The sequence below is a fragment of the Cnephaeus nilssonii genome, assembly GCF_951640355.1.
Source record: "Cnephaeus nilssonii genome assembly, chromosome: 3".
NCBI lineage: Eukaryota > Metazoa > Chordata > Mammalia > Chiroptera > Vespertilionidae > Cnephaeus > Cnephaeus nilssonii.
Genome location: NC_137074.1, coordinates 21781355 through 21789377, shown reverse-complemented (window position 1 = coordinate 21789377; position 8023 = coordinate 21781355). Strand labels below are relative to the sequence as shown.

Genomic DNA, 8023 nt, shown 5'->3' with positions numbered 1-8023 from the left:
TTCTCCACCTCAGATTTGCAACTTGGCGTTTTCCCCAAAACACCACTTTCATCTTTATACAAGCGGTCGTGTCTATAAAGTCTTCTAAGAAAGGCATGCTGTCTAAGCCCATCAACCCATTTGTGACCCAGTCCAGAGGGAAATTGTAGAAGCTGTTCCGCTCCTCGCTTGCTCCTAAATGCCCACAGATTTGACATCCTCTTAGCATGATGGGAGACAGCAGCCTGATGTGCCAATACCAGCAACAGCTAGCCCCATAGCAAAGCCCCTTCTTTAACGCTTTGGGATGATGCCACCTGAGAGAAAGAAGACAATGTGAAGTAGAACAAAACTCCACCCCAGGGTACAGAGATGATAGAGGTCATCTCTCTCCTCTTGCTTCTCTCTTTCTAGGAATACAGACTGAGAGGACACTTGGAAAGGAGGGATGGAATGTAAGACTGGAAAGCCTCTTGGCTAAAGGAAGGCCTCTCTGGATATCTGTGAAGGGCAAGAGGAGGGGAGAGAAAAGAAAGTGGATAGGATGACTGTTTTGACTTTCAAGGAAAAAAGTCAAGAGAACCTGCAGGGTTTTTTCTGTTTGTCCAACTCAGGTCATAGAAGAGACGGGAGAATTGAGGGAGGTCGGTTGAATGTGAGCCCATGATGGTAACTCCATAGACTCTAAGCTCCAAGAGCTTCAAAGGCTCCGTAGTCTTAAATGGTTTTATTCCAGAACTTAAGACACACACACAGTCTAAAAAAAATCAAAAGAACAAAACAAAACTCAATACATGTTGTATATGTCCTCTCCCTGCATCCCACCCCCAAAATTATCACTATCCTGGATTTACCACTGCACACTTTTCCATGCCTTTGCTACATGCTAATTGCTTTGCATGTTTTTAAAAAATATATCTTTATTGCTTTCAGAGAGAATAAGAGAGAGAGAAAAATATCAATGATGAGAAAGAATCATCGATCGGCTGCCTCCTGCATGCCCCCCAATAGGGATCAAGCCTGCAACCTGGGCATGTCCCCTGACCAGGAATTGAACTGTGATCTCCTGGTTCATAGGTCTATGTTCAACTAATGAGCCACACTGGCGAGCTGCTTTGAATGTTTTTAAATCACATTTACACCTGTATCAGGGAAAAAAATTAAAGCAAGTTATTCCTCTATCACATAAAGAAATCTGAAAATAGGCCAATCCAGGACTGATATGGTGATACCCAAGAATCTGTTTCATCCTAGCTCATGGCTTCCATTTTAAATGTCATCTAAAGTTTGTTGCTTGAGTTTTACCCATTAAGTTTACATAATGGCAAATAAGGGCACAAAAAGGTCATTAGCAGCTGAGCAGAACCCCTTTAAGATGTTCCGAAGTTCAAGTCATCACTTCCAGTTACAACTCATTGGCCAGAACTAAATCACATGACCATACAAAGGCGCAAGGTCCCCTTTATTCTGGGAAGCAATTTGCTAATATTGGTAATCTATTACAAAGAAGTAAGTAAAGAATGGTTTAGGCAACTGTAGTCTCTGCAAAGATTCATGGTCTATATATGTTTCTTTTTGTTTAATTTCATTTCTGAGATTCATCGCCAGTTATAACTCTGGTTCATTAATTTTCACTGCTATTTCCTTCCTTCCTTCTTTCCTTTTTATTAATGATTAATAGATTTCTTAAACAATAATACATATAGTCATCATTGACAGGCTTAATATGAGATGTTAAATTTTTTACTCAATTTTCCTTCCTGGATAAGTTTTTCTTTCCTATCTCTGTCAGTTTTAAAAACATAATACCAGAAGACAAGAGGCCCAATTCCAACCACAGCTCCTAGGAGTGAGTTCTTGGGAGTGGGTCTAAAATTAGGACAGATATTTGCTGTTCTTGTGTAGGTCCAACAAGTCAAAGCAGGATCTTCAATGAGCCCCCGGGCGGTTGGGGTCCTTGTACTGAAGCAGGTACTCCCCTTTTAAGTTGGGATCTTATGGCCACCGTGTGGTTTGCGCCTTCGGACTTCTGGAGATATGTCATATTCAGCTGGGTCGAGGGTAGGGTGTAAAGTGGCCAGGCACCAGGCTTGTACTTAGGTTGAGCTTTTCCTTCCCTCTCATATTCCTTCCTCTCTCCCTCCCTCCCTCCCTCCTTCCATCACTCCCTTCATTTGTCCCTCCTTCTCTTTCTCCTTCCTTTTTCTTTCTTTCTTTCTTTCTTTCTTTCTTTCTTTCTTTCTTTCTTTCTTTCTTTCTTTCTTTCTTTCTCTCTCTCTCTCTCTCTCTCTCTCTCTCTCTCTCTCTCTCTCTCTCATTTGTTCTTTCTTGTTTTCTTTCCCTCTCTTTCATTATACCTACCCGAATCTCCAGTTCATCGATCAATAATGAATACAAGTGGTGGTAGAGGTCTTTTGACCTCATTCCTAATTTCAAAGACAATTTTTCTAACATTTCACCAGTTTGAAGTTTGCTACAGGTTTTCATAAGGTTTTGTATTCAGCCTCCTTTTACTTCCCCCTAGCGCAAATATTTATTTAACATGTGCAGCTAGTTACATGAAATAACATGAAAGGTGCTAGTTGCTATGAAGTAGACAAAGATATCCAAGACATGATTCCTACCTCAAGAAACTAACAGGATCATTAGTGATATGAAATACATACAAATAACAATACAGTTAAAAGGTGACAAATGAAAGACACAAATCAAGCATGTAGATGCTGCATCATCTCTTTGAAGGATTCAATTCAATAAATATTGAGTACCTACTCTGTGCAATGATTAGGGAAGGCTCTATAAGAGGTTATTTGAATCTCAGAAATGTTTCTTAAAATTAAATGAATAAACTCTTAGGTTAGTAGTAAGGATAATTTTGTGTTTAGTACTTTGATTATTTAATGATTTACCTCTAGAAACCCTAAGCTTTTAAGAAGAGGAAAAGGCCAATTTTATCCCCATGATAGAGCTAAACTCTAAAATGTACAGTACTATATATATATATATATATATATATATATATATATATATATATTATATGTCAGTATTATGGAAAATAATGTTTCAGCTACAAAGTTATATTTTAGACATAAATTTAAGATGTAATGCTATCTTTACAGAAATGGGGACAAAAAATGCTGCCCATAAATAATTGCTTTTAATGCCTTTAAAACTTGATTTTGGGGGTAATTTTGTAGTTAAATTCAATTGAGTAAGCTGCAAGGAAAATATAATCATCCTCTAGGGCTTGGATAAAACCATTTTTTGGTATGTTTTTCTCATTATGAGTAATTACAGGTAAAACTTGATTGTACCCTCTTTTGAGTATCATTAAAAAAGTAAATATCCACTTTCCTAAATCATTGTACTTGGCAATGTTACATATGTATTACCACGTAGAAAAAAAAAGGACTTCCAATGTTTCCCATACAAAACATCTATCAATCTTAATATTGTTAATATTCTGTCGTTAAAATCTTGACTAGCTCGGTTGTGTGTGAAAAGTGAGAAAAAGCAGAACCTGATTCTCTGGGGGTAAAGTGTAATAAAACTAGAGGGGGAAAAGCACACAAAAGAATGATGGGAATGATCAACAGTTTCCCACGGCACTAGATGAAGAAAGATGTCTGAGAAGTGTCCATTCCATTGGGTCAGTAGGAATCTGCTGGTCACCTTACTAAGACCAGTTTTGGTGAAGTGATGGGACTGGGAAGAAAGCCTTGAAAGATGAAGGGAGGGGGAGGGAGAGGAGACAGAGAGCACAGACAACTCTTTCCAGTGGTGAGTCTGCCGCTGTATCTCAGATTCCCTAAGGGAAGTTGGACTACCAGAAATCAATGATTCCCTAATACCAATCATTGATCGATTGCATACGGTGCATAAAAGAATTGTCACTGCTCCAAATCAAAGTGAGAAAGCTATGGATTGGTAGGAAATGATTCATAAAACTACATTTATTCGGTTTAAAGAACTGGCTCTTACTCTGAAATGATGGTTCCCCTTCTCCTGGAGGAGGTGGGGTGGGAATGGAGGTGGGAAAGTGGGAGAAAACAACATTTCCTCTATAAAATGATGGGGAAAGTAGAAATATTTTGGTGATGGCTGTTTTTCTTTTTGGTAAAAATGTTCTAATTTAGTAAAATTTTAATAGTTGGAGTTGTATATTTCTTTCCTTTCATTTCTGTTGTCTTGGTTTTCTGCTGGCCTAGGATTCCCAAAGTCTTTCAATCAGATTTCTTTACCCAGAAGAGAGACTGCCTTGGATAAACCGTTACCATGGCAAACCTACCTGGGATACCCCACTTCCTCTCAGGAGCCTGTCTTCTTCTTCCCTAGTCTGCCTCCTCAGCTGCCCTGCCCCAGGGAGCACGCAGGTCCCCCCAAGGAGGCACACCTTTGTCTTAGCCCAGCAGCAGGGAGCGGCTGCACAGAGGAGAGCACGACATTAACTCTAGTTGTAGGGCTTCTCCCCACCAGCTCCGGGCTGCTCAGAACCCTGCACAGTCCTACCGGGCATCTGTCCTACAGCAGCTCTGCCAGGTCTTTTGGGGGTTGGGGTGGGTAAACAGTTGTTCCATTTAGACTAGTTCAGTTTGAGATGGCAAGAAGCCCCCCACGTGGCATTGCTGGGGAGATGTTTAGATATGTGTCACGGGTTCAGAGGAGGGGCCTGGGGAGATGTAGGTTTGAGAGTCACCTCCCTACAAATGATCTTCCCAGTGATGGAAATGGATGAGCTTGCTTAAGACAGAGTGTGATGGGGAAGGAAAGGGGGCCTGGAACTACCTGGACCCCAGCATTGAGAGGCCTGGTGGGTGAGGAGGACCAGGTAAGCTTTACTTTACCGTGAGACGTGTACTCCTGTTTCTTTACGCCCTGTGATCGCTCTGCTTGGTGAACAGTGCAGATGCCACGGAACCCACATGAGCCAGCCCTGCTCCTCAGACTCGCTCCTCAGACTCCCTCCTCAGACTCCCTCCTCAGGCTCCGAGTGAGTCTCCTCGGTGTTCCTTTCCTCGGCTACACAAAAAGGCCCCTGTGGTCGCAGCCCCTACCTTCCTTACAAGGTTTGGTGAGAAGTGTCAAGATGGAATTAGGCTCAGGCACAAAGATTTACATTCACATGCCAGCCATTTTCTCAGCCTTTAAGAATAGCCCAGACACGGTGTTTCAGGCCCTTAGAAATACTAATAATGCAAACGGAATCAAAATCATCATTCATATTATTAACAAGCATTTTTTGAGTAATGTTTTGAGTAAGTGCCTAATAAAGTTTAAGAAATAAAAGCAACTCATGTTTATTAAAGAGGAATTACTAGGTCTCCATTCATAAGCTTCAATATCCTGCTTAATGGATTCCATACAACATAACACAGAAATCCAGTGAATGAATTATGGAGAAACAGTCCGCAAAAAATTATATGGTTTCCTCTTTGACTCTGGGTCCCCCTCCATGAAATAACAATGAGGAGCGTAGCCTGAATAAAGCCATGTCTTGTAACAGAATGAAAGCATTAGGGTGACACGGGTTGTATTTTAGCAGACCGGCCAGAACATCAAAAGCTTTGTGGTCAGAGTGCGCCCCCTTGTGGAAGACGTGAGTAAGGGAGGGTGCTGAGGCACCAGCATTGTGCTCAAGATCCCCTGAATAAAATGCTTGTTGACCACATTTTGTAAAGAGCCTAAGGAAGCAGGCACTTCATCAAAGAAGGAAATGAGGGTAGCCGGGTGGAAAGGAGAGCCTGGGGCAATTAAGCTCGCAGTCTTGGGTTCTAGAAAACTTGAATCATTTATGATGAATTATATATGAAAAAGCCGCGGAATGAATTGGAAAGTGGTCAAGAAGTGGGGGGGGGGGGGGGGGGGGTGTCTCTGAACTCGGGCAGCCTAGGCGCGGGTCTTGGCTCTGGTAGTAGCTGGGTGACTCTAGGGAGTCATGTTGCTATTCTCGAAGCTGCAGTCGCCCCATCTGTAAAATAGTGCCTTAGGAGGTGCCTGTGGTTGTGGAGCAGGGTTGTTGTGAGAAGCAGATAACATAACGTTAGAGAAAGTATTTTCGGTGCAGGGACTGCTGTACTAAAATAGCTGTGACTGTTCCCTGCCGTGTGTGCATGGAAGGCATTTGCATTTCTTGGTTTTAAAATGGCTCCCAGATTCAGACCTTCGCTGACTGCAGCGTTTGGAAGCTCTGTGGCTCAGTGAAAGCTGTGAGAGTGGAGGTTTCTGAGCACTTCTGCACCATACACCAGAGAGGGCCCATCAGCATCCACTTGCTGGTCTGCCATGTGCACCACCAAAGGTGCCCAGACACCAGTGAGCAGTGTGGCCAAGCGGTCTTGACTGCGGCTGATTGAGGTAAGCGCTCAGCCAGGGCTGGTTGGGTGGGTGAGTGGGTGGGGGGGGTGGGGGCCAGGGTCAATGTGCTATGAGTGGCAGGCAAAGGCAGAAATGGGAAATCCCGCCAGGGCCACAGAAGGGCACAGGTGTCCCGGAGGCCAGAAGAGCTGTACTCTAGGACACAAGGGCACACTCTTAGGGCCCTAACCATTTCCACCCGAGTAGCGACGTGGAGCCAGTGGGCAAACAGAAGAACAGCAGGATAATTATGGGAAGTTGTCTGAAAGTTGTTTTAATCAAACAAAAAGGAAGTATTTGTCTTTTCATTCCCAGAAATGTGCTGCCAAACATTCAGGTATTTGAAAATGTCAAGAAGCACTAATGGGACTAAGAACCTGACCCTGGAAGGAGGGCGGGTGGGCCGAGTGTGCCTTGGGTCTGAGGGCCGAGCTCCGGGCTGCAGGGTGTCCTTTAGAAGGGGGCCTCAGGGAGACACGCTGAGGCCACTCTGCCCCATCGTTCTCTTTCAGGGAGGGAGTCCCCAAGCTGGATTATATATTTTTAAAATATATTTTTTATTGATTTCAGAGAGGAAAAGAGAGGGGGAGAGAGAGAGAGAGGAGAGAGAGAGAGAGAGAGAGAGAGAGAGAGAGAGAGAGAGAGAGAGACATCAACGATGAGAGAGAATCACTTCTTGGCTGCCTCCTACACGCCCCAGCCCTGGGGATCAAGGCCGAAACCCGGGCATGTGCCCTGACCAGGAACTGAACCAGAGACCTCTTGATTCCTGGGTCAACGCTCAACCGCTGAGCCACACCAGCTGGGCTCCAAGCTGGATTATTAACTGCATCTTTTGTCCAATAGTTATCAGATGGGGAATTCCATTTTAATGAACTACCATTTGGAAGTTACCTGCCTTTTTCCTCTCTTTAATGACTTATAAGGAGTAACCTTCTCTTGTTTTCTCACCTCACACAATGAGAGCCCCATAAGCTTTGGAAATTAATTCATTCTAATGAATGGTACAAGATGAAACAAAACCAGCGTAATGCTTCTAACCTTGGTACCTGGCTTCCCTGACTTCCTCTGCAACCAGGCCATCCTCATGGCCTTACTTGGCTGGCTCCTCGGCCTGGGTCCTTCTTCTACTGTCCCCACAGCACTCTCTCTAGCACCCACCATCCCTCTCCTCGTTGGCTTTCTGCAGTTCCCACCTAGCCTGCGCACACCTCTGGGTAACTCCCACTGTTGTCTTTTCTTGATCTGGGCTGACAAGTGTTCCTTGAGAGGAAGATCCCCTAATAGTGCTATTAGAACCCGGCGTGTGTCTGTGCTCTCCAAATCTGATCTGGGACCTCAGGGCCTCTTGCAAATCTTGTATCATTTCTTATTGTTCCCTCGAATTCCTCATGGCGTCCGGGACAGACCTATTCCTCTCCCCTCCGTGTCCGGGGTCTGACGAAGGCCCTGGCAGCCTCGCTCCCCGCCCCCTCATTGGCAGGGCACCCTCCACACCCACTCTGCCCTCTGCCGGAGGAGTTCTTTTGGAGTCAGTGACTTGGGGTCAGAGACAGCAAGGTTGGAATCTTTATTTTCCAAAAGCATAGAGCAATTCGAAGCCCTGAACATCGACAGAATCCAGGGGGGGCTATTGTTTTCTTTCTGTTCGAACTTGTCTAGCATGACTCCCTGACTTCTTTGTTTATCT

The 8023-nt window shown here is 44.1% G+C and overlaps 1 pseudogene across 1 annotated transcript; it reads right to left on the bottom strand.

The window, feature by feature from the left end:
- Window positions 1-1700: 1700 nt before the first annotated feature.
- On the bottom strand, window positions 1701-2403 carry LOC307097272 (NADH dehydrogenase [ubiquinone] 1 beta subcomplex subunit 4-like; annotated as a pseudogene). The gene is made up of 2 exons: window positions 2341-2403; window positions 1701-2074 (listed from the first exon to the last, which is right to left on the bottom strand). The product of its transcript is annotated as an NADH dehydrogenase [ubiquinone] 1 beta subcomplex subunit 4-like (transcript).
- Between the last annotated feature and the right edge of the window lie 5620 nt (window positions 2404-8023).